The sequence below is a fragment of the Neodiprion virginianus genome, chromosome 1, assembly GCF_021901495.1.
Source record: "Neodiprion virginianus isolate iyNeoVirg1 chromosome 1, iyNeoVirg1.1, whole genome shotgun sequence".
Classification (NCBI taxonomy): domain Eukaryota; kingdom Metazoa; phylum Arthropoda; class Insecta; order Hymenoptera; family Diprionidae; genus Neodiprion; species Neodiprion virginianus.
The window spans coordinates 17,650,186-17,676,702 of NC_060877.1; the positions used below are offsets into that span (position 1 = coordinate 17,650,186).

The 26,517-nt window shown below is 41.5% G+C and overlaps 1 long non-coding RNA gene across 1 annotated transcript; it reads left to right on the plus strand.

Annotated features, from left to right (window-relative positions):
* Positions 1-1,633: 1,633 nt before the first annotated feature.
* Positions 1,634-26,517, plus strand: LOC124306423 (uncharacterized). Its single transcript, XR_006908611.1, has 4 exons — positions 1,634-1,644; positions 19,919-19,923; positions 20,110-20,116; positions 26,286-26,517. It is a non-coding gene; the product is annotated as an uncharacterized LOC124306423 (long non-coding RNA).

The window sequence follows — 26,517 nt, forward strand, 5'->3', positions numbered from 1 at the left end:
TTTCGCCACGGCAATGACGGTATACAGCGGTTCACACGCGGCGAGGGTATAACATCCCAAATCCTTGGGCAATAAAAATGTGTCAGAAAAATATGGTATGCTTCGCGAAGATATCTACTGACGGTCATCGTTACATTATACTGGCTTCTGCATAGTTTTTGAAAATTACACAATTAAACCACTTTTTAATTCTTAGACAGACTCTTTCAATAACTGCAAAAAAAAAATTGGAAACAATCAAATATGTAGTTGGGGACGTACCTCAAGCGTCGGGCTAGCCGCGCGATCTGGCCTTGCCGCCGAGGCGGCAGCAGGTGAGGGAGGCGGAACCACCATCGTCGGGGACTGGATTGGCGGCGGTGGCGGCTGTATAGGGGCCGCCATCAACAGCCCCTGTCGCTCGCCGTACAATTCCGGAATCTAGGCAAAGAAAATGCATAAGCACACGCGTAATTGTGTACGAAAACACAAGATTACTTACCGGCGTTAGGGGCTGTTGGGGCGCCTGCCGCGATCCATACCACTGGGGCGGCGCGTAGCCCCAGTGGTATCCCGGATGTTGGGGATTCGGGGTGACCCCCCACGCCACCCCCGGCTGTTGGAGTGGGACCGGGGGCCTCAGCCGCACATTGACACCTCCGGGCCATTGAGGCTGTGCCTCAACGCCCGGAGGTGCTGGCTGGTCGGGGTCCACCCGAATCCCCGCTGGATTTCTATTCCCTTGATTGTTATTTGCTAAAAAATAAAGTTCGTAAAATTAGTCCCATGCCAAATCAACGATTTATCAAAATCAACGCGAGCGACCTTCCCTACATCTGCGTTGCTAGTGCGGCAGTTGCCAGGTGTTTAGGTATACATACAGTACTTGGAGATACAGAAAAATATATCGCTCACGAATAATATAATTCATTCAAAATCTTGGTCCCGAATTCACAGCCTATATACCGGATCGCGATGGCCACCAAGCTAAAAATAATCGATGCATCGGTTAATCGAGTCGAAAAAAAATTATGGAATAAGACTCGATTGAATCGGTAATAATTTATCGATTAATCGATCATTTGATATTTTATTGAGATTGTGCATTCGAATCCCTAATTTAGTGCGGTTTATAAATATTCTCGAGCTGCTGAAGCTGAATAGAGGGTGGCTCAAAAAAATAAAAAAAAACAAACAGAAAAATTAACGCCCCAATTCAAAACCTGAATAAACTAAGATCGCGTTTCTCTATCCGCAAGATCTTTTTGAAGCGAAGCTTTCCAAATCAAAGCTCTTACGCACGTTTGTAATGGGGATCTAACTCAAGAAAAGTGAAACGTCAGAAAGGGAAGTTGCAACGCGTATTGCTGCTGTGAGTAAAGCGAACCAGAGTACTAGAGAAGGTAACTGCGAAAGATTCAGTGTAATCGGGTTATAAATATTATAACTATGAATGATTTTATAAAAAAACGCTCGGTGCGCGAGCGGCTTGTACAGCGTTCGTGCGCTGCGGTAACGGAATATTACGCGTTATTCGCAAATTTTGTTAACAGTGCGATGGTACATTTCAAAGTTTATTGTCATTTAATTATTTACAATGTTTATGTGTATCGTTGATCGTACCCACGTACCATTCGTCTCGCCGTTAATTATTTTCAGACATGTGTGAAAATCAACATTTGTCATATGTAAATTAATATTTAACAACAGAGAGCGTAGAATAGGTATGCGAAAAAAATGATTAACGAGTACAAAATTTTTGATTTCGATAATTTCGCGTGGATTTCGACGTAAAAAATGTTGAATTTCACAATGAAAACAGTGGGACGTATTTTCATAATAAAAAACATAGTTAACAATTCCCGGAGTTTCCGAAAAAAAATCCACGACATTTCCATGACTATTCCAGAATTTCCGAATTCACAGGCTTTCACAGGTTTTCCAGAATTCCCTGACCAGTAGCCACCCTGTTATTTATAGCTCAAATGATATACATACATTACATAAAAAAAAACCTAAAAAGATGTAAGATCAACATTTCTCACGTATTATGTGAGGATTAACATAATTTTGATTATTACGGAATTTGGCTTTTTGCGAATGGTATTGGATTGGACCTACTACCTTAAAATATTTTGTACGCTATTGATGTTTTTCGATAACACCAATAATGCAAAAGAATGCATATTCTGCGTGGAAAAAAGTATTTACGCGCCAAATATTATGATTGGTAACAAATTACTTACGGTTCATCGTTGCCGATGGTTCGTGAACGACTGACTCTCTTCGGTGTCCTTTGGCGGCGACGCTTGCGCTTCACACACGCCACTGTCCCCACTATCCGCGCGGCCGTCACTTCTGCGTTTTCTCGCGTACCGTCTACATCCACTTTTCGCGGCGAACGAAGCAAACGCGAGTGTTTTGGTAATTTGCCGTGTCACAAGTTCTAATCACGTGCAAATTTTCACGCAGCCAGTGTGTATACATATATTTGTTACAAAAAACAATAATCTTGTGAGTGCAACAATGGATAAGTCACGTCGCACGGCTGGATCGAAAAAAAGGTTAAATTTGACGCGCCGATGAACGAATCGTTCGTTGCAATGGTAAGTGTTTTATAAAAAATATATACTGCAAATTTCTGTTGTGCAATTATAGATATCATATACAAGAATCCTGGCAAATCTGCACTTGCTATGCAGGGTGATTCGTAATTCACAGCAAATACTTGACAGGGCGAATCTTTATCAAAATTGGAATCGAAAGTTCCTAAGAAATTTTTCGGGAAAACGTCTTTTTTCATTCAAAGAAATGAAAATTTAATTTTTTCGGTTTTCTTTTTCGATCAACCGTTTAATTTCTTGGATCGAATTTGTACGTAAATGGACATCCCTCGCGGAAACAGCCTCAACTTGGTGTTAATTCGTACCCCCGACTTAGATAATGCTGAATTCCCACAAGAAAAAAAATTGTGGGTACGAATTTACACCAAAGTCGCCGCTTTTGTCCGTGAGGGACTTCCACGAAATATTCGAGAAATTATTCATGGAGAAAAAATTTGTACTACAATTTGTGAAAAAGTTAACCAGCGAATTTTGTTCTCAATTCTGATGATGATGCGGAAAAATGTATAAAAATTAAAACTAAACTGATAATATTCAATTGAATTTCAATTGTTTTTTACGAAGAACGTCGTTTTTTCGAATAATTAATCAGGAACTTTCGACTTTGATTTTGACAAGGAAATCCTATAATATATTCGTCCAGACTCCGGAATCAACTCGTAGTCCCGTTATGTTGTTCATTTCCGGACATAAGCAGCGAAATTATTATTGTAATTATCTTTATGACGACTGACGATATTTTGACACAGGACTAGTTAGATAAATTAAAATTTGTGAATATCTTTAGCATTTCGGTATGAACAATGCAAGTACGTTTCACTCCGCACGACGTATCGTACAAGAGAACAACATATAGTTTGTGACGTGGATTTTTCTGCACCTCGGTCACTCGGAGAAAATGACCGAGAACTTACCGCGTGCACAATAATTTGGCGTCCACGATGTCCCCTGAACCTGCAATAAGACCGCGAAATTTGTTGGGCGCCTGGCGTGATCAACACGCCTCGAAATCGGTAATACGATATACCGCGACCATATGCTCGGTAGCTCAGCACCGCGGAGAGGGGAGGGGTAATCTTTGGGTAGAGAGAGATACGCCACACGTACGTTGACAAGTTATTTCACAAAGCAGCGAGAAAGTTAAACAGTATATTTCAAAATAGTGATAATACAAAAAAAAAAATTAAGAATAATAACAATACTGCGGACGCTTGTCCTCGCGATCCCAAACGCAAGCGCTTAGCTTACAAAAAAAAGGAACGAGCAAACAAAATAATCAATGAAGAAGAAGAAAAAAAAAAGAGAAAACAAAAATATGAAGGGATCCCGAAGACCTCTACGGCCTACGTGCGCTAGTCACTATACTACTCGTGACCGCTAATTCACACACTAAAAGAAACCAAAAGCAAAATCGGACGCGACGCGCTGCTCGCGATCGTCCTCTACAAAACGGCGCTGATCGCCAACTTAATACTAACTGATTATGCCAAAACAAAAAAAAACTAAACGGAGGCGAGGCTCGTCGCGGCACCCACGACCCTCCTTTAGGAACGCATATTTTTATTAGCGCGCACCCGAGCTTTACTTTCTCTGCGATGGCGGGACGCAGTCGCGAATTCGAATGCTCCCCGTGAGACTGCTCGCGACCTACACGAGAACGGAGGGTGTATCGGAAAAAGTAAAATGACCCCGTGTAACGGATTTCGATTACACTCAAACTTGAGGCAATAATGTCTCGGCTCAACCCGTGACTCGACTCGATTTCCTGGATCCCCCGAAATTAACGCTACTCCCTTACGCGCAACTCAGGCTACGGTCACGAAGCAAATGTGTCGGCTAAAGAATCTCGAGTACAGTTGCTAACGCCAATCCTCACTGGCTATCCGTCCTCGGCAAGCCTTTACTAATGATCTCTCGAGATTCTCTCGCAAGAAGGTTAACAGCGCTTACCGCTCCACATCCACGAGACGAACGGGCCCACTCCCTCGTGATCTCTGGCTGCCATTCCTCGCAAATTCGTCACAATAAAGAAAAGCAACAACGCACAGTCGATTATCCCACCCGCTCTCTATAGACGCCAGAACTTTAGTGATCTCGGATGGTCGCAACGCCGATCTCGTCACGCTAATTTTTCGTGACGTCATCACCCTAAGAATGCGCAACAATCGATCGGTCATCGATTTTGGGGATTGCGCAACTTGCCGCGCACGTGTCGTCTCTACGCGGCGCAGAACTTAAGGCTAGATCGCGATGTCGTCTCCCGCGCAGCTTTACGTAGTCCTGGGGCTGGGCGGGGTGGTGCTCCCTCGTCGCTAGCTGGTATCTCGCGGTTACCTTGGTTGGGCGTAGGCGGGGTGAGCGGGGAGGCTGCGGCGCGCCGGCCGCCAGCGGGAATCGCGTCCGCCTTGGATTCCCGCGCTGCGGGGATCTGCGTTGCCTCCCCCTCCGCAGCCTCGGTGTCCTTCCCGCAAGATCTCCGTGGTTTCGCCTTGCCTCGAAAGATGTTCAGCGTCGGAGTTGGTCGCTGGAGGGTAGCCGGTGCACTCAAAAAAAAATAAGAAAAACAAAAGCCTGAAATATCTTGGTCGCAATGCGCTATTTCGTCCCTGTCGAAGCTCGGGTGCGTGACTCCAGTTCTGGCGCTCTCTAGGATTATTTCGCGACTCGATTTTCTAAACCCTGATTCCGGGATCTCGCCCAGGGTTCAGGGAGTCTCCTGCAACGGGCAGGCTTAACCGAACTGCCACGTCACAAGTTATACCACTTTGTATTAGACAACGTTTACGGAGTAGACTTTGTATAATTTCCCACTGGCAAGCTGTTTTACTTTTCAAATACATAAACAATATGTAGCATAATAAAAATAAAGTACGAAATTAATTCGTTTACGAACAAATCAGATCCTCATTATTGAACACAGATAACGTGCCAAGATAATAAAGATTCCACAAATTAAAATTGTTTCAATACAAAACGTACCATACAGTAATTATTTTATCTCTACAGTGAATTAAAATTGAGTCGAAGCATAATTGGAATTTAATGAATTATTCTTAAGTTACAGCATATAGTCCAGGCAAAGCGTGCTCAAAAAATAGGCTCGTGAGAATTTTGGGTAGAATGCTTTTTTTTTTTTAATTCTCTGGGGGGTCGGCCATGAGTGTGAAACTCAGTTTCCGGGTCCGAAAGGGTTAGCGAACGGCCGCCATCTTGAAATTGAGGGTGTGATTGGTTTTTGTTATTCACATCCGTAACCGTGAGGTTGACAAAAATTTTGTTAAGAGCTTTTTTGTGGTTGATACAATTACCCATAACTTTTTCCTTTAACTTTTTGCACTAATGTTAATAATAAAAAAATTATAAACCAAAAACGATGAAAAATTAGGGAATAGAAAACTTTGAGGCAAGATTATTAATTAATTTGAAATCTGACAATAAAAATGCATCCAACCTTTTTTATAGAGGATTTTGTTATAAACAATTTGACTTATTATTTTTTTTTCGCTTCGTTGTTATTGATTCTTATGGTAAATACTGACTAATAGTTTGTAAATTATACTTTCAAACAGAACAATATAATAAAAGGAAAAAAACGGCTCGAAATCACTTATCAACTATTTTGAAATTTAAATATAGCGAAAAATAACTAAAGAATTCGTTTTTACAGTTTTATATTAATTCGATATTTGAAAACAAAAATATTATATCTGAATTAATTCAAACAAATCATTGAATTTAAAAATTCTCTGTTAGAAATCATTTCGAATTATTAACATTCAGTCAATTCAAATTAATTAAATAAAAAAATAATTAACCTCAACGTCATATAATAAATTCCAATAATCCGTAAGCAATGGATACCTTTTAAAACTAAAAACAGAACGAATAAACTTTCGAAAAACGACAGTTTTTTTTCTCGATTACGAATAATTAAGAATTTAATAATCATACGAGCTTTATATTCTTATAAATTTCTAAACTTCGGGTTATTATTATTTACTTTCAGGAACAAATAAAAGAAGAAAGGAATTTGGATGTATTCCGTTTAAATTAAATGAAGAAGAAATAATAGAATTTAATTACCGTAAGAATCAATAACAACGAAGCGAAAAAAAAATTATAATTCAAATTCTTTAGAACAAAATCCTCTATAAAAAAGGTCAGATGCATTTTTATTGTCAGATTTGAAATTAATTAATAATCTTGCCTCAAAGTTTTCTATTCCCTAATTTTTCATAGTTTTTGGTTTATAATTTTTTTATTATTAACATTAGTGCAAAAAGTCATAGGAAAAAGTTATGGGTAATTGTATCAACTACAAAAAAGCTCTTGACAAAATTTTTGTCAGCCTCACGGTTACGGAGGTAAATAACAAAAACCAATCACACCCTTGATTTCAAGATGGCGGCCGTTCGCTAACCCTTTCGGTTCCGGAAACTGAGTTTCACACTCATGGCTGACCCCCCAGAGAATTAAAAAAAAAATAGCGTTTTACCCAAAATTCTCAGCGAAATCACGCTTTGCCTGGACTAATAAAGATGACCCCGACACGCGCTCATAGAAAAATTAACAATGCTCCAGAACAATAATACAGTGCTCCCCCCCTAAGATTTCAGACTCGGGGCTCTGGTTCCAGGAAAAATATCTTAGAGAGGTATCCCCTCTACTCTTAAAAGGTGGGGCTGTTAAAAATAGAAGCATGCGCAGTGACACACGAAATACTTAAAAGAAGCGCGTGATATTTGAAATGAATTATTTATTTCTTTGACATCCGTTGACATAGGTTATCGTTTATAATAATATTGCACTTATTTTACAGTACAAAAATATCAAATTTGAGTGTTATCTTCAAATAAGAAAATTAAAATCAACATAAAATTCACAACTTGAGTTATTTCAAGGATATTTTATAAATTATGGTATTGAATACCACGTAAAGTTAAACTTTCAAATATAAATTCGTACATTAGCAATATTTAAAATAATTATTAATCAAATTATCAACACACTATACATTACTTATCCATTAGGTATAGTAATATCACAGATATGTATCAATAACTAATTAGGAGGAAAATTTTCAGAGTTCAAGTTTTCAACTTGAGATTTTAATAACCCTCTTAATTCAAACAACGTTGTATTTTGACTAGACAAATTGCAATCATCACAATATTTTGTCAAGGTTTCAACAGCCTGTATGACTTCTGTACTTGAAACTTTTGGTTGAATTAGAAATAATACTTTCATGAAGAATATCGCAGCTTTCTTGAGTTGTAATATTTTCAATATTTAGTGGATCAATATTTTCATTAATAATATCAATGATCTCTTCAGTAGTACAGCAAGGGGGGTTCTACACGCAGATTCCGGTTACCGACACTTACCGACCGAGCCGACCAGTCCGCCTATACATTCTCCCCAGACTCAAACCCTTTTCCGCTCCGCGCAGCTCAGACTCAAACCCTTTTCCGCGATGACGTCACAGTCTGCCGTACCGAAGGTCAATTACCGACAGTTGTATCCATCGAGGGTCAAAATCATGCTGTTTTACCTACAATCTTACCGACAGTTGATCGATCGAGGGTCAAAATCGTGCTGTTTTACCGACAATTTTACCGACCGAAGGTCTGTAGTGCTCGCCTGTCCCACGATAGGACTGCTGATGTGTAACATGAACCACTCCGAATTCCTTTCCCACGGTAGGACTGCTGACGTGTAACGTCAACCACCTCACATTCCTTTCCCACCTTATCAACCACGTGACATTCCAAAATTAATGGTTCCGAGAATTGTTTGTCTCAACGTCGCACCGAAATCCTTTGACCGCATACCGCTCGCCGTCGAAACTTGTCGATCGCATTGTTTTGTCTAACCACCTTATCAACCACGTGACATTCCAAAATTAATGGTTCCGAGAATTTGCTGATGTGTAACATGAACCACCTCACATTCCTTTCCCACGTTATCAACCACGTGACATTCCAAAATTAATGGTTCCGAGAATCGTGTTTCACTTATTCGGTTTGATATCCAAGGTCGACCGATAGTCGCGGTACAGAGCCTGCGGTGTCGGGTTACTATCGCTCTTGGAATGCCAAAAGGTGCGCGCGCATCCGTACAGCTGCCTTATAAAAAGGACGCTCATCACAGCAAACGATCATTACGTCACAACCTGTCAAGCATACGTGAGGAAAGAGCTCAAGATGGAATCCGCGAAGTGTTTGAGATTGATCGATATTATGGAATCGGCGTTCAAGATTTTATCGGAAAAATCGTCGCCGGCAGAAATTGCAAAATGGATTCGACTCGGAACCCAAAATATCAGGCTTTTGAATAAAATCTTACGCAACAACGCCTCAACGATCGGGGAGAAGACAAGAATTTTGACTACAATTGGAATTCTGAAATCGTTGACAGTCAAATTTCAACAATTGCAGAAAGTGGGTGACGGATTACGAAGCCGACGAAGAAGCGATCGAGTACGGAGGGAAGATTTGGAATCAGCTTTCGAGAGTAGAATTCGAACTGGATCCATCGTCAATTTGAAGCATAAAGATGTGGAGAGATTTCTAGAAGACGCAAAGGTACTAGCTGTGGCGAGACTGAAAAACGCTCTGAAGAAAGACGGGAGCTTGAAAGCCAACGTTATCCTGGCTTGTAAATTTGAACTCAGAAAAGTTGATCGCACGGTGGAAGAGATCAAATTTTTTAATACGAGAAATGAAATCATCCTCCAGACAACGGATATCAGCGAATGGTTCATCGAAAACGCGACGGAGCGTTTGTTGAAAAAGGTGGAAGATTTCCAGGAAAAGGATTCAGGCTGGTCGCTGACCGAAATAATCAATTTGACTGTGAATATCAACAAGTACGTGCCACTGCGAGGCGGTGTCTTCACATACACACCACTACCCAAAGATATTCAAGATAAGAAGGCTGTCGTCAACATCCGTAACAGCGACTCGTATTGCTTCCTCTGGTCGGTCACCGCAGCTCTGTTCCCAGCCGACAACAACCATCCTAACGCGACCAGCTCGTACCCACATTTCAGCTCAGTGCTACGGTATGATGGTATAACGTTTCCTATGTCTCTAGACAAAAACACCATTTCAAAATTTGAGAAGCTCAACGGTCTTTCAATTAACGTTTATGGTATAGACCAAGGTGATCGGAAAAAAAGTGATATAGTACCGATTCACCTAAGTCAGAATAAGTCTGATAAACCTACAATTCATCTTTTGGCGATAGAAACTGAAACCACTGACGATGACGATGACGATGATATGGTAAATTATGAAAAAAATAGAATCTTTCATTTCACTTGTATTCGAAATCTGTCTCGATTGACAAGATCTCAAATTTCCAAGCATAAATGTCATACTTGGTTGTGCGATAGGTGTCTGTCTCATTTCAATTTCGAAAGATGTTTGTTGAAGCACCGAGCTGATTGCATGAATTTAAACAAAACAAAAGTTATTCTACCTACAGATGAGGAAAAAATACTGAAATTCAAAAATTTCAAGCACAAAGAAACCGTTCCATTCTGCATTTACGCGGATCTCGAATGTTTACTGCAACCCACACATGAAAGCTTTGGGGAAAATAGAACAATTTATCAGAAGCATCTTCCGTATAGTATAGCTTACTATCTGCATTGCGCGTTTGACGATTCGCTTTCAAAATTCAAAATTAATCGTGGAGAAACTTGCATCCAATGGTTTGTGAACGAGTTAAAGGAATTGGCACTTTCGTTAGAGGGATACTACAAGACTGTTGTACCGATGGAACCACTAAATTTCAATCAGATCAACGAATTTGATTTGTCGGCGGTCTGTCATATTTGTGAAAAACCGTTTACGCTCACAGACGTGAAACATCGGGATCACTGTCATTTCACAGGAAAGTACCGTGGTGCTGCTCACCGCAGCTGTAATCTAAATTACCAAAATTCGCACACCATCCCAGTGATATTCCACAATCTTTCGGGTTACGATGCGCATTTTCTGATCAAAGCTCTGGGTAAGTCATTCGAAGGTACTGTTCAACTATTACCTGTCAACAAAGAAAAGTACATTTCCTTCACTAAATTCGTTAAGGGGACAGATATAAAGTTTAGATTCATAGATTCGTACCGTTTCATGCCTAGCAGTCTCGATAAATTATCATCGTATCTGGACGATTGTCGAAAAACAATAACACGTAAATTCTGCAGTAGCTTGAACAAATTTCGGTTATTGACTAGGAAAGGTGTCTTCCCGTACGAATACATAGACAGTTGGGAGAAGCTCGAGGAGAAACATTTACCAGCCAAAGAACAGTTTTATTCAAAATTGAACGACCGGAATATATCAGACGACGATTACGCGCATGCGTGCGACGTATGGCAAACTTCTAACGTCCAAACTTTGGGAGAGTATTCGGACTTGTATTTACAGACGGACGTGTTTTTACTGGCTGACGTTTTTCAAAATTTTCGACAGAGCTGTTGGACGACGTACAAACTGGACCCGTTACATTACTACACAGCGCCCGGTCTGTCGTTTGATGCAATGTTAAAATGTACAGACATCGAACTCGAGCTTCTCACCGACATAGACATGGTTATGTTTATCGAAAAAGGTATTCGTGGTGGTGTATCACAGTGTTCGAACAGATACGCAAAGGCCAACAACAGGTATATGGGAGAGAAATTCGATCCTGAGATCGAAGAATCTTATCTCATGTACTTTGACGTCAATAATTTGTACGGTGCAGCTATGAGCTTTGCTCTGCCATACAGTTCCTTCGAATGGGTATCAGACTTCAGACAATGCGACGTTCTTACCATCTCGGACGATGCAGAGTTTGGTTACGTGCTGGAGGTAGATTTGGAATATCCTGCGGAACTGCATGAAACTCATAAGGATTTACCATTGTGTCCGGAGCACTATGTACCTCCGATTTCGACCAATAAACAGCCAAAATTGACGCCCACGCTATTTTCCAAGAAAAACTACGTTGTTCACTACCGCGTTCTGAAACAATGTTTACAATTAGGTTTAAAATTACTCAAAATTCATAGAGTTCTCAAATTCAAGCAAACTCCGTGGCTGAAAAAATATATAGATTTAAATACCGATTTGCGAAAAAAATCTGACAACGAATTTGAGAAAAATTTTTACAAGCTAATGAACAACGCAGTTTTTGGCAAAACTATGGAAAATGTTAGGAAGTATAGAGATGTCAGGCTGATCACCGAATGGGATGGACGGTACGGTGCGAGAGCTACCATAGCCAAGCCTAATTTTCACAGCTGCACCGTGTTCGACAAAGATATGATTATCGTTGAGATGAGTAAGATGAAAGTTAAGTTGAACAAACCATTGTATGCAGGTTTCTCCATAATGGATCTAGCTAAAACGTACATTTATGATTTTCATTACAATTACATTAAACAGAAATTCGGCAACTTAGCAAAATTAATGTATACAGATACAGACAGTTTAATTTACAATTTTACCGTCCCCGACATTTATGAACACATGAAGGCGGACTTACATAAATTTGACACGTCGGATTATCCTCTTGACAACGCTTACGGAATGCCTCTAGCGAACAAAAAAGTTCTCGGTTTGATGAAAGACGAGAACAACGGCAAAATCATGCTCGAATTTGTAGGGTTACGAGCTAAACTGTACGCATTCCGAGTGATGGGAGATGAGACAGACACTAAACGTGCCAAAGGAGTCAGAGGATCAGCGTTAAGAAAAATAACCTTCAACGATTATCTGGACTGTGCGTTGAAACGTGAAAATCTATCCTCAAATCAGCATTTGATCATGAGTCGAAAGCATGAGGTGTACACCGTAGAACAGCAGAAAGTAGCACTGAGCTGGAATGACGACAAGCGGATCGTATTTCAAAATACAACCGACACGCTTCCGTGGGGCTACAAGCCTAAGCTTTGTAATTTATAACTGTACCATGTCGATTGTCTAAAAAGACGCATACTTGTTGTGTGTCGGATATAAAATAAAGAGGAACATACGTTTTTACAAAAAAAATTCATTTATTAAAATGTTACATGTCCGATTCGTTTATCCAACTGTTGTGTGTATTGTCAAAACCTAACCATTTAACGTATATTTTTCTTCCACGCTTCTTGAGCACCTTCTCCACCAGATAGATATCCGGATGCTTAACCTTGAGGAGCTCTTGTTCGTAGAAACCACCAGCGATGGGTTGATCTCGGTAGTCTTTGAGCTTGTACGTCACAGGATGAGTATTTTCCACTCGACTTATCGTGAATATTTCAGTCGTCCAATTGGGAGTGTAACCTTTCTCGAAGACATTTTTGAATTTGCTGATTCGAACTTTGTCGCCGGATTTGAACTTTGCCGATACGGTAGGTATCGCTCGAAGCCCTCCGTACGCCTGACGTAACAACAGCCTCTCGTTTGCAACGGTGACATCCGACGGTTTCATTCTTAGGGTTCGGTGTTTGACGTTGTTGTAAGCCGAAACCAAATCGGATAAGATATCGAGCCACTTGTAGCTTCCTTGCATGCTGAACCGTGTCCACATTTTACCTTTCAGCGTGCGATTGAAACGTTCACAGATCGAAGCCTTCAAATTACTGTACGTGGAGTAAAGTTTGATTCCGTAGCGTGTCATAAGCGATTCGAATTTCGAGTTGTAAAATTCCGTTCCTCTGTCGACGTGTAAATTTTTCGGTACCCGTCCTTGGACAAGCACAGATTCCATTGCCTTCGTAACATCGTCTCCAGACTTGCTCTTTATCGGTACAGCCCACGCATACTTTGAAAAGATATCAATGACTGTGAGCATGTACTTGAAGCCTTTGTTTTGTCCAGCGTACGACGTCATATCAACAAGATCCGCCTGCCAGGTCTCGTCGATGCCGCGCACGTCTACACGTCGACGCGGGTAATTCCGGCGTGCAGGCTTATGCAGTTCCGTCACCAGTGCTTGCTTTTCCTCGTTCATATTCCAACGCTATTAGTCTGGTGTCCAATTTGGAAATGATTTCCGCGTTTCGAATCGACAAGTCTCTGCCTGTTTTAAAGTCTGTGTAGAAGGTATCCAAGGCTTTCTCCGTGGTGATCTCCAAAGCTTTGATCATTTGATCGAGGTTGTCGATTCGTTTTTGCAGCACGCTGAATTTTCGTCTCAAGGTTTTTAAAGTTACAGCATTGTTCGGCTCTGCGGGATCTGCGACTTTGCACAGTCTCTTGTTCCGTATATCGTAATGCCCGTCCGCTGTTATTTGAAACCCGACACCCGGAGGACCGCGAGTGCTCGCGGTCGTGTTTTTATTCAGCTGACGTCCAAACACGTCGACGCTCATCTCGGTAATGAATGCAAAAATGACGGGAGCTGCTTAATAAATGATTCCTGCTTCGCGTAGCTCTTCGATAATGGAGATTATTTCGTTATTGTGACTCGGATTTCCCGCTGCCTGAGATGCCAGGAGTAAACGAAGACGCTCCACCAACTCGTTTGGATCATCCCAGAAGACGTATTCCGTTTCAACACCTTGTCGAGTGAGCATAGCTTGCGGAAGTAGACCTTTACCCTTTCGGCGAGGTGACGGAGAATAATCCATCAATTCGGCAATGACATTTCTAAATTTGTAACTGTTATCGTTTCGAACAGCCCCGTCGGATGAGTAATACTTCTTATGCGCGTTCGTTGCGAGGATTATGTTTTTAAAATTTTCCCGATCTCCGGCGCTCACAGAAGAACCGTCGGGCTTCTTTTTGAACAAAAGTTCCAGCAAACCCTTCGTTTTCGGGTAACGCGTGTCGCCAATACGAACGTAGTCACTCTCAAAAGATATCAACGAATCACCGATCATCGGTCCGTTTGAGAGGTTGCGTACACCGTACACGTTGTCCAATTCGCCTTTTGTCTTCGCATCTCTCATCAGTGCAAAATACTCGTCCTCGACCGGTGTTTCTACGACTGTTTCATCCCCCGCCGAAGCAAAGGAATCGTCCATTTCCGAGACAGTTTCATTTTTCGTTTCATTTTTCATCTCCTTTATTTCTTCTTTAATTTCTTCCACCTCTTGTTTGACAGGTTTGGTGTCTTTTGTAACATTCACCAGTTCTTGCAACGGAGTCACTACTGGTTTGAAAACGTCACTCAATTTCTGAGTCGTAGATTCCCTGCCCGACTTGAGCAATCTGTGTTTTCGACGGATCGCAGCACTTGCTTGAGCGATCTGATGCAGGACATCTTTTCGCTTGGAAATTTCAGAGCTCTGCATGTTGACGCAACTGAGTCTGCAGCGCTACTGGGTCTCTCGCTCGAAAACGGTAAATTTTATTCCTTTTCCAGGCTAACGAAAGAATCGAATCCCCTCCTGTATCGTCCTTCGTTGAGCTCACTGTCTTTGTCGATCACCAGAAACCCGTACTTCTCACCGTTCCAGCATGCAGAGCACACACTTTTAAACTCTGTGTAAGACATATCGGTGTTCACATGATCGTTGTATACGTGTCTCAGGTTCATATCGTCTTGTTTGAATAACACGAGTAAGTTTACGTTGTCGCGCACGAGATGTTTGGGAATACGCGCGTACGTCTGACAGAGATAGAAACAGTCAACGTCGTGATGTCTACCCATGCAAAAGTAGGCTCTAATATTTTCCTGCTTCTCGCACGCTACATCGTCAAATATGATTATTGAGTTGGGTCGTGCTTCTTCCGGTGGAATCACTTGCTCACGCTCGGTAAACGCAAAATACTCCGTACTCTCAACATGGTCCAGCAATTGCTTCAACAATCGGTATTTAGGTTGGTTGAGAGATTTCGAGTAGATGTAGATATTTTCAAATCTGAGTCCGTTGGGATGGGTTATAAGTGTGAGCAACGCGTTAGTTTTACCACAATTCGACGGTCCACAGAATATCGCACGTACACTGTTCGGGAGTAATTCACCGTGGCGTTTGTGCTTTTCGACATTTTGCTCCGAAAGTTTGTCAAAATTCATCACGGGAAGCTTGGTAGGTTGTTTCTCAAATCGCATCTCGGACATGACTGATCGGATTTGCTATAAATACCCCGTTTTAAAGCACTTTTCTTCAGTCAACGCACGAATATGATCGCGTACAGAGGTAAACGAAGCAGCAGCAGCAGGCGGCAACATCGTGGCAAGGGTCTGGTGAATAGAATCATCAACAAACTTCCGATCGAGTTGCATGTTCCCGGTTACCAATACTGCGGTCCCGGTACGAAGTTGACGAAAAGACTCGCGAGAGGCGATTCCGGTATCAACCCTCTCGATGCAGCGTGTAGGGAACACGATATAGCGTATTCGAAAAATCGTGAGAACCTTGAGGTTAGAAACGAGGCTGATAGGGTGTTGGCTGAGAAAGCTTGGAAACGGGTTCTCGCAAAGGACGCAAATTTCGGTGAGAAGGCAGCCGCTTGGGCAGTAGCTAATACAATGAAAGTAAAGTCAAAACTCGGAATGGGAATGCGAAAGTCAAAAAATGTGACCTTGAGAAAAATTGTAAATGCTGCAAAACGTTCTATGGTTCCAAGCAACGATGCAAAAGTAGCTATCGAATCTGCACTGAAGGGAGCTGAGAACGCCGTTGAAAAAGCGGGTGGTAAAGTGCGAACACCTCGCGTCCTACCGGTACCTTCGAAAGTCGGTGGTTTTCTACCGTTTCTGATTCCTATTTTTGCCGGTCTCAGCGCTACGGGTGCGTTAGCCGGTGGTGCGGCCGGTATAGCAAAAGCTGTGAACGATGCGAGCGCGGCTAAACGAGAATTGGAGGAAAGCAAACGACACAACAAAACTATGGAAGCTATCGCGTTGGGCAAAGGGCTTCACATGAAACCATACAGAACAGGTCTTGGTCTCCATCTTTCAAAAAACTAGATGCGATGCTACCACGTCGAGCGTTGACTGACTGGGACTTGTTGAAATATGCAAAAATCTTGAAGGTTCCGCATTTCCGCGGTGTTTACATGCGAAACGAAATGCCCGAAAACGGTCCACGAAAAAACGAATCAGCTATAATCAACCTTGACGACAAAGACGGTCCGGGAACACACTGGGTTGCGTACAAGAAACGCGACAATAATATCGATTACTTTGACAGTTTCGGCAACCTTCAACCACCCTCGGACCTCATAAAATACCTCGGCGTTGGTAGCGTCAAATACAATCATGAGAGATACCAGGATTACGATACATTTAAATGCGGACACTTGTGTCTGAAATTTCTAAGTGGCGAGCTATATAAACATGGTGCGTGATTCGTCAAAGTCAGTCTACCACTCGCAGTCATGGATGATTCGTTAACGTTAACGATTTCGGGAACCTCTTCGCCGCTAACACCTCGAAACGTGGAGTTCCTGATAGCTCTGGGTCTGAAACTGACACCTTTTGGAAGAGGAATTTCCGACAAATAAAAATCCGATTTTGCTTTTTTATCATCTGCTACGTGCCATGGAGGAGGAAATCTTGAACATTCAAACACCAGTCGTCTTTGACGAATCCGTTGCGCATTACGAGATTCACGCTCACAAACCTTACGCCTCGTCAACTTTCAACAACAGCGATGAAATTCGAATCACCGTTCAGCATCAGGATTTATGCATATTACCCAGCAAAAGTTCGGTACATATCCACGGACGACTCCTCAAACCTGATGGTACAGCTACTGTGAACACACAGCTCGTAAACAACGCCATCTGTCATCTGTTTGAAGAAATTCGCTACGAAATTAACGCAGTTGAGGTTGATAGAAGCAAGAACGTTGGCTTGACAAGTCTCATGAAGGGTTACGCTTCCCTGCACCCTGGTCAGACTTGGCTGATGGAGAACGCTGGATGGCTCGATGTAGAAGAGAAGAAAAAATTAACCGATGCCGATGGTAACTTTGACGTACTGATACCGCTCAGCATGATATTGGGTTTCGCCGAAGACTACCGCAAGATCGTTGTCAACGCTAAACATGAGTTAATTTTGACGAGATCAAAAACTGACGTCAACGCAATCGTGCAGACTCAGGAGGAGGAATTCAAAATCACGATCAATGCAGTGGAATGGCTAATACCGTATTTGAAACTCGCGGATCAGAAAAAAGTTGACCTACTAAACTTCATTCAGAGAGATCCGCCTGTTTCGATGAGCTTCCGCAGTTGGGAATTGTACGAATATCCCTTACTTCCCACGACATCGAAACACGTTTGGACTGTGAAAACTTCCACTCAGCTTGAAAAACCTCGGTACGTCATTTTGAGTTTCCAAACAAGTAGAAAGAACTAGACCGGCAAGAACGCAAGTCATTTCGATCATTGCAATATCACGGACGTCAAGCTATTCTTAAACTCTCAATCTTATCCGTACGGTAACCTGAACCTCAACATGAGTCGTAATCTCTACGCGCTCCTGTACGAGATGTACGCAAACTTCCAAGCTACCTACTACGACAAGAACCCCGAGCCGTTGCTGACAAAGAGTGAATTCCTTCGAGACGTCCCCTTGTTCGTTATCGACTGTTCGAAACAAAACGAATCTTTGAAGTACGGACCCGTCGACATCCGTCTTGAATTTGAAGCTAAAGCCAACTTTCCCGCTGAAACATCGGCGTACTGCTTGATCGTTCACGATCGTATTGTCGAATACAACCCGCTCAGTGGTGGAGTGAAAAAGTTGGTATAAAAGCTGACCCGTTTCCACCATCTCGCACAGTTCAAAGATGGAGCTCATCGTTGACATACAAGGCTTTCGTAGACCTCTCAACAACACCTTCACGTTAAAAGAATTGGCTGTAATTCCAATCTACTCGGAAGCATCTCCTTCAGTGTTTTTCTTCAAACCACCTTACAAATGGAATTTACTGGACGTCAAATATAAAAGCCAAAATTCTTGGTTAGAACGCGATTTTCACGGCTTACGTTGGAGCTGTGGAACCGTACCTTTTGAGGAAGTTGAGCGGACCATTCAAGACAGGCTGTGCAAAGCTCAAACCGTGTACGTAATAGGAGAAGAAAAACGAGATTGGTTGCTCAAAATCGTTCCGAAAGTTGAAATCATCGATATGTTGGACTTTGACTGCCCGTCGCTTGAAACCCTGCAAAAAACTTCAGCTCTGAGATGCGACCTTCACACAATACCCAACGCAATCTGTGCAGCACGAAACGTTTGCATACTCCAGAATTGGCTACAAAATCATCGTACTGTCCGGATGGCGAGGCTGTACGATTTGTGTTACTGCGCAGAAGCGTCTACAAGAACGGTCCCGCATTCCTGGCGAATATATCACCCTGGTCATGACACTGTTGAATAGAATTATTGTACTATTTTTTTGTGAAGTAATTGTCAACCGTACTCTAAAAATTGTACTCAATAAAACTTTTAAAGAATATTCATGAAATAATTTTATACCTTCACCTTAGCTCTTAAGAGAGAATTTTTTTCAGAAGCTTATGTAAGATTCGACCTTGCTCTCCATCCTTGACCGAGCTGTACTCAAACCGAGTTTTGCATTCCTAGAGCGATAGTAACCCAACACCGCAGGCTCTGACCGCGGCTATCGGCCGACCTTGCACTCCGGTCTGAACCCGTCCAAATACTCATCGTAGAGTTGCAGCTCGAAACCCTCCGTCTTTGCTTAGTGGTGTTCGGACATTTTCTTAGATTTTGAGACTTAATTCTAGATACAAAACGTACGTAGGATTAAAGGTATACAGGATGGATAAATGAAAAAATATTCATAATTTCAATCTTTTTTTTGTTTATTATACGTAAGACTTACACACAGAACATTGTTTGAACCGTGGATGAATTTTGTGGAAGTAGAGGGGGATCGCATAGTTCATTTAAGGCGCATAACTGCATGAAAATTCGAACTTGTTGAATTCTCCACCAAGGTATTTCATTTGCAGACGATTTTCCCCGGCCATGCTACACATTTCAGTCAGCTGACTGGAATCTTCTTGTAGAACTCTTGCGATTCTCGGTGGTAAGAAGACGTTGTATTCTCCATCGATTGTCGCCAGAACACGTCCCCCGAATTTTGTTTTGACCAGTCGTAACCCGTTGACGTCGTACACTCCCCCAATTTCGAGTTCCGACATCTTCTTGGTTGGCAGATTCTCCAGGCGGCTGACGTGGTTAACTTTTGCTAGATCCATCGCGTTTCGAGGTTATTTCACGAGTGAGAACAGTTCACAATGAGAATACGATGAGAACAGAGTGACGATCACGATAGACGTCTTTTTATAGGGCAGCTGTACGGATGCGCGCGCACCTTTTGGCATTCCAAGAGCGATAGTAACCCGACACCGCAGGCTCTGTACCGCGACTATCGGCCGACCTTGGATATCAAACCGAGTAAGTGAAAAACAATTCTCGGAACTATTAATTTTGGAATGCCACGGGGCTGATAAGGTGGGAAAGGAATGTGAGGTGGTTGACGTTACACGTCAGCAGTCCTACCGTGGGAAAGGAATTCGGAGTGGTTCATGTTACACATCAGCAGTCCTATCGTGGGACAGGCGAGCACTACAGACCTTCGGTCGGTAAGATTGTCGGTAAAACAGCACGATTTTGACCCTTGATCGATACAACTGTCGGTAAGATTGTAGGTAAAACAGCACGATTTTGACCCTCGATCGATACAACTGTCGGTAATTGACCTTCGGTACGTCAGACTGTGACGTCATCGCGGAAAAGGGTTTGAGTCTGAGCTGCGCGGAGCGGAAAAGGGTTTGAGTCTGGGGAGAATGTATAGGCGGACTGGTCGGCTCGGTCGGTAAGTGTCGGTAACCGGAATCTGCGTGTAGAACCCCCCTTGCTGTACTACTCTCTTCATCACTGAGAATATCAGTCGGATTAAGTGTGTTATCAGAGTGAAACCAGCTTCTTATATCGTCTCCGTTTACATTCGATAAACCTCCATGATTTTTCATCACCTCACAAAATTCATCTAATATCTCAGTACCACCTGCAGTATCAGTCGATTGATCAGATAATGGAGTTCCCTCAGATTGAGAAGTAGAATCTAACGGCCACAACTAAAAATGAAATGGAAATTGTAGTCAACAAGTATCAATTATATATATATAAACATTTTTATCATTCAACATACCGTGCTCCATGATTTTCTGAGTGTATCTGGCAACACTTTATTCCATGAGTCAAGAATCCAAAAAATTACCTCCTTTGTACTGACAGATTTTAAACTGTCCAATAAAGAACTGCCTTTATTGACAGAATCAATGATGTGTGCCATTAAATTACTGCGATAAAACAATTTTAAATTCTGCAGACAACCTTGATCCATTGGTTGTAACAAAGAAGTTGTGTTTGGTGGGAAAAAATGAACTGATATGTCACCTTTTGATAGACGGGGATGAGCAGCGCAGTTGTCAACGAACAAAACAGCTTTTTTAAGTCCTTTTTCGGCTAGGAATTTAGATACAGCCGGTACAAAGGCATCTTCAAACCACTCTTTGAATAGACCGGATGTCATCCACGCAGATTTTTGGCTTTTATAATAAACAGGCAACGTCTTTAAATTTTTAATTGCTCTAGGTTTGGCAGACTTACCAATCAACACAAGAGGTGATTTCAAAGTTCCTGATGCATTACTACAAGCCATGATTGTTACTCTTTCTTTCTTTCCTTTAATACCAAAAGCTCCAGCTTCACTTGCTGCTGTCAATGTTGATGACGGTAACATTTTATAATTTAATGGACTTTCATCACAATTAAATACTTCATCTAAAGATAAGCCCTCTTCAATAACAAAATCTTTAAACTGAGATTTGTATTTATCAGCAGCAGCAGTATCAGCAGACAATTTTTCTCCGCAGATTTTTTTATTACGAATCTTGTGCCTCTGTTGCCATTTATAAAGCCAGCCGTTACTTGCTGAAAACTTATTTTTAGCACCCATTTTTTGATGGAAAATTTTGGCTTGAAGTTGGACATGAGTACCTTGGACTGGAACGCCAGCAGCTCGTTTTTCTTTGAACCAAAACCATGTAGCCATGTCAACATAATCATTATCAATTTTTCTCATTCTTTTAACTTCAGGCAATTCATCACCATATTCCGTCACTAAATTATCAAACTTTTTTTTATTTTTTTCCCACTGTTTTACTGTTTGCTCAGTAACATTGAGGTTATGAGCAATAACATTTTTTGGGGTTCCATTACTCAATTCTTTTAAGGCATTTACTTTTACCGAAACGGGTACCGCTGTCGGTTGTTTACGCTTTACAGAGTTATTATTTTTATCGCTTGACATTAGATAGTTTTTTATTTACTATCGATCTAATTATTAATTATACTTAATACTACGAATATCACTTGACTATCTATAAGTATATCTGTGTATATGTAGACAGCTGACTTATAGTAGCGGCTTAAGCGCATGCGCAAGTAAACAACACTGAGTACAGTGGGGAAGCCGAATTGCGGGGAAATGATAGTAAAATGAGGGGAAGTAATATCTTACAGAGGGATATCTTAGGGGGGGAGCACTGTAGGTAGGAAGCCGAAAACTTTCAGAAAACTTCTTCGAAGCATTGTCAAAATGTTGGTGTGATTGAAAAATGAAAACTTCAAATTTCGTCGTACAACTTTTTCATTGTACGAGTATAGTATAATAAGGAATCCTGCTTGAAATCTTTGGAAAAAATCGCAATTTTGTTTATATTCTATATTCAGGATTGTAATTGGGCTTCAAAGTCGAGGGATACATTCAAGTTTGTCGTGTTAAAGTTTCAAAAATAAATATCAGTACTGAATAAAGTTACGCCGATTTGAAGTGAAAGAAAAAATATCTTTTGCTTTCACAAAAATGACCTCTTGTATTTCAGAAACTATAAAAATTATCAGTAAGGTGTATTTGGGATAAAGATGCGTAATGAAACCAAAACAAGTTGTCATAGTGTTAGACAAGTGCATGGTGATCAAGTTGTAACACAGTTAGAAAAGTATGGTGACGCGATATACAATAATTAAAATGTTCCAACATGTTGCTTACAACAATTTGCTTATTATTGTTATTATTACAACAAACGCCGGTAGTTGATAAGATAAGAAAACTTGTTTTGGCTTTTATTTTCCGTGCCGTTGAGAAATTGTTTTTTATTCTGTATCTCTGATTATACCGGGCAATGAGCTATTTTCGGCAAATTTAGTTTCCGAAGATAATTAGAAGTGAGGCCCGCGAGGTATTTGCTAATGAATTTGTCCATCTTCCCTTGTGTAGGCGGCGCCGCGTGGCGTTCAATCGTGCAACAGCCGAAGAGACCGCCAACTCTTCGGCTACGATAGCTGCTGCTACGCACGCCGAGACCCCGCCTGCGCAGGCAGGTAAACCACTCGAGGTCGTATTGAACCTCGACAAACCGAGCACGTCTGGAGGTACTCGCCGACGCATGTCGACTCCCGAACTGTTACGCATCTTGCAATCAGAAGATGATGATAGCGACGCAGAAGAACTTGGGGACCACGATAACGTTCGCGACAACGATTGCGACATAGAGAGAGCCGCTGCAGTATCCGACTTTGAATGGCCTGAAGAAGACGGCCTGTCCGATTACGAGTTGGTTGTATCTGACGCTGAACCCGACTCGTACCGTTTAAAAGAAGCGCACATCGATGGCCGCCGTATTGTAAACTTGGAGCATCTTTTCACTGATTTCATCCGGAAATTCGGGAATCACGCACCGACCCTAAATTGTCCGATGCGTTCCCTGGTAATCGTGGATTCGCGCCGGCAAGGCTTGAAGACACAAGTATTTTTTCAATGCCAAATGTGCCTTTACAAAGACAGCGTCTGGACTGAACCGGAAAATCTTCAATCCATGGACATACATCATAGCGCGGTGGCCGGATGCATAACGAGCGGAATAGGGTATTCACAATTGGAACAACTCCTTACAGCGGTTGATATCCCAAACATCTCGCAGCGGACCTATCTGAGGTACGAGAACGATATAACGGTCCAGTTCATGAATGTCGCCCACGATGAAATGCGAGCTGCTGGAGAATTTGAGAAGGAATTAGCTCTCAAGCGAGGTGACGTCGTTGATGGCATCCCTCATATTCCCGTCGTAGCGGATGGTAGCTGGATGAAACGATCTTACCGAACCGGAAAGTACGACTCTCTGTCTGGAATTGGAGCGATCGTCGGGTATCATACGCAGAAGGTCCTCTTCATCGGAGTGCGTAATAAATTTTGTGCCACGTGTGAGAGGGCGGCCCGTACTGGGAAGGAACCTACGGAGCACACGTGCTACAAAAATTGGGATCGAAACCGCAGTTCGACCAGCATGGAGAGTGACGCTATCGTCGACGGATTCACGTCCAGCATTGATACGCATGGACTTATCTACTCCACTTTGATCGCCGATGGAGACAGTAGCGTGTACAAGAAGATCTTGGACAGCAATCCGTACCCGAATATGATTGTCAAGAAGGTCGAATGCATCAATCATTTGTTGCGTAATCTGGCAACGAAAATAAAAGACACGCTGAAAAATAAAGGTCGCATAGGGAAATTGCGCCAAGTTGTGGAAGGTAGCGTACTCAGGCTGCGAACTGCCGTATCGAAGGCTGCAAAGTTCAGATCGACGGAAGACGGTCCCACAAGCCTGAAGGCCCGCCCAATAAACATTGCTGGTAAATAAATCGTAAGAAATTCGTCGAAAAATAACGTTGTATATAGTTGAATAATCGTTCAGCACATACGTTTTTTCTCGTGAAAAATGTCCGCCCTGATATAGGTTTTTTCTACTGCGCTCATCAACGTTTTCTGTTAGTGATTATGATCCGGATATTCCACGGTTGAAGTAAACGTCGAAATTACGGTTTTCAGAAACGTAATGAAACAAGTATGGAAGAACGCAATTTAAATGTTAACGTAGGCGTTTAATATATACCTGTTATAGCCACCATTTTTCGTGGTTCAAACACGTTTAATAAGCGTGTTCATTGGAAAATTTTTTTTATAATAATACACGTACTTAATGTGTGTTGATTTAACGTAAAAACGATATCCGTAAACAATTATTATACGTTTAATTGAATACACTTAATCGAATATCACGCGGTTCCGATAAACGTGTAACAACCAACTTGAGAATATGTTTTCGGTATAATTTTTCATGTACTATATTAATACACAAGCTGTTAAAAGCTTCTTGTATGGTCAATATGGACTTATCTCAGGGGTTAGATGATACAGCAACGCTCACATTCTTAGCTATTTCAGTAATGGTAACTTGCACCAATTAAATGATATTAATTATTTTACATCCACACCCATGTATTCTTATGAGAAATACAGGACAACTAAATGAGATAAAGCACACACCTTTGCGAAACATGATATATATTTATTATAAGTTACTTTCATTCAAGGCAACAATGACAATAGTTACATTGCACACGTATCGAAATATCCGCTTTAACAATGTATCCGAAACATAACAGTAGTTTTTTATATACCAGTTTGTCTGTATCGTTGATGCGGACATTTTATTATGCCAACGATGTAACTGTGTGAATGTTGACTGGGATGTATAAATAAACATACAGTCTTTTACATATACGCATACCTCAATTGTACAGATGTACTCACAAGAGTATAGAAGTATAGCAAATAGTAAAATTAAGTAAACATGAACAAACAAAAACTTATATCCGATACAAGAGGTTTGATAACAAATAAAACATGAAACAAAATAATCATACAATGATTATACCCTAACGAGGAAAATTGTTAACTTTCATCTCGGGACTAGGTAAAAAATCACAATCCTGACAAAGTAAAATAATAAAAAGTATTGGCACATTATTTCAAAAAAGAACACAGACGCTATAGAAAGCGTTGTCTAGGTACGCAGTACGCATAAGTTTTAATTATTATTCGACCGCAGCTGGAGCATTCACTTCCTCGATATCACTGCTGATCCGTCAAATACCTGAAAATACATAGTATTTAACACCTGTATTCTAGGTAGAATAATCTTTATGTGCCATTTCAACGTTCTCTCAACGTGTCTTGACAGGTCTATTATACATCATTTCAACCACTGTGTGTTTATTGGGAAAAGATGCAGCCACTAAATGATCGTTCATTCGTACATGATACGTATGTGTTAGCGATCTATTTCACTGGATAACCTTATAAAAGAAAAACGATGCCTGCACAAGTAAGAATGAAGCTAACAATAAATATCTGCGGCTTCTATTTGCAATCAGTATATATTCCATACCATAGACATGCTTCTTATAGCATTATCCACAAGCAATTCTATTGTGCCTACATCCTTTCGGCGACGTTCAAAAGCAAGTACGACGCAATCACAAAGTATTTGTTTCTTCTTTTTATTGTCAGGTTATTTACGCCTGTATTGTCATTTTCGTCTGTATTGAATCATCGTGATAAATTTTTCCAAATAGAAAATACATTTGTACTTACCAGCTTATGAAGGCTCACATAAACACGGACGTGCACTGACCTCGGAAGTTGGTCAAATTAGACTGATTCACTGATCGCGTGAGCTGAGAGCCTTCGCGAACGGTGGTGGGGGGGGCATTCTGGCGCGTCGTCCTCGGCTCTCAGCGTGCAGGAACCGTACGAGTTACAACACGCTGACCTAGCGAGCCAATCAGAGGCAGAAGAAGAGGCGCGAGTATTTCACGCTAGGACATTCTCGATTCTTCGCGACCGCTTGTCGTTTGATACATGCGCTCATTATACGTATATGTAACATCCATGGTACACGAGCTTCATCTACGGCCACTCGCTTTCCTAGCATGGGTTATTCCAATATATACATTATGGTATAGGAAAACGTATGTTTTACAATTAATAAAGACGCCGCGAAGGGATGCACTTATATGCTCAACTACGTAATTTCTTGGT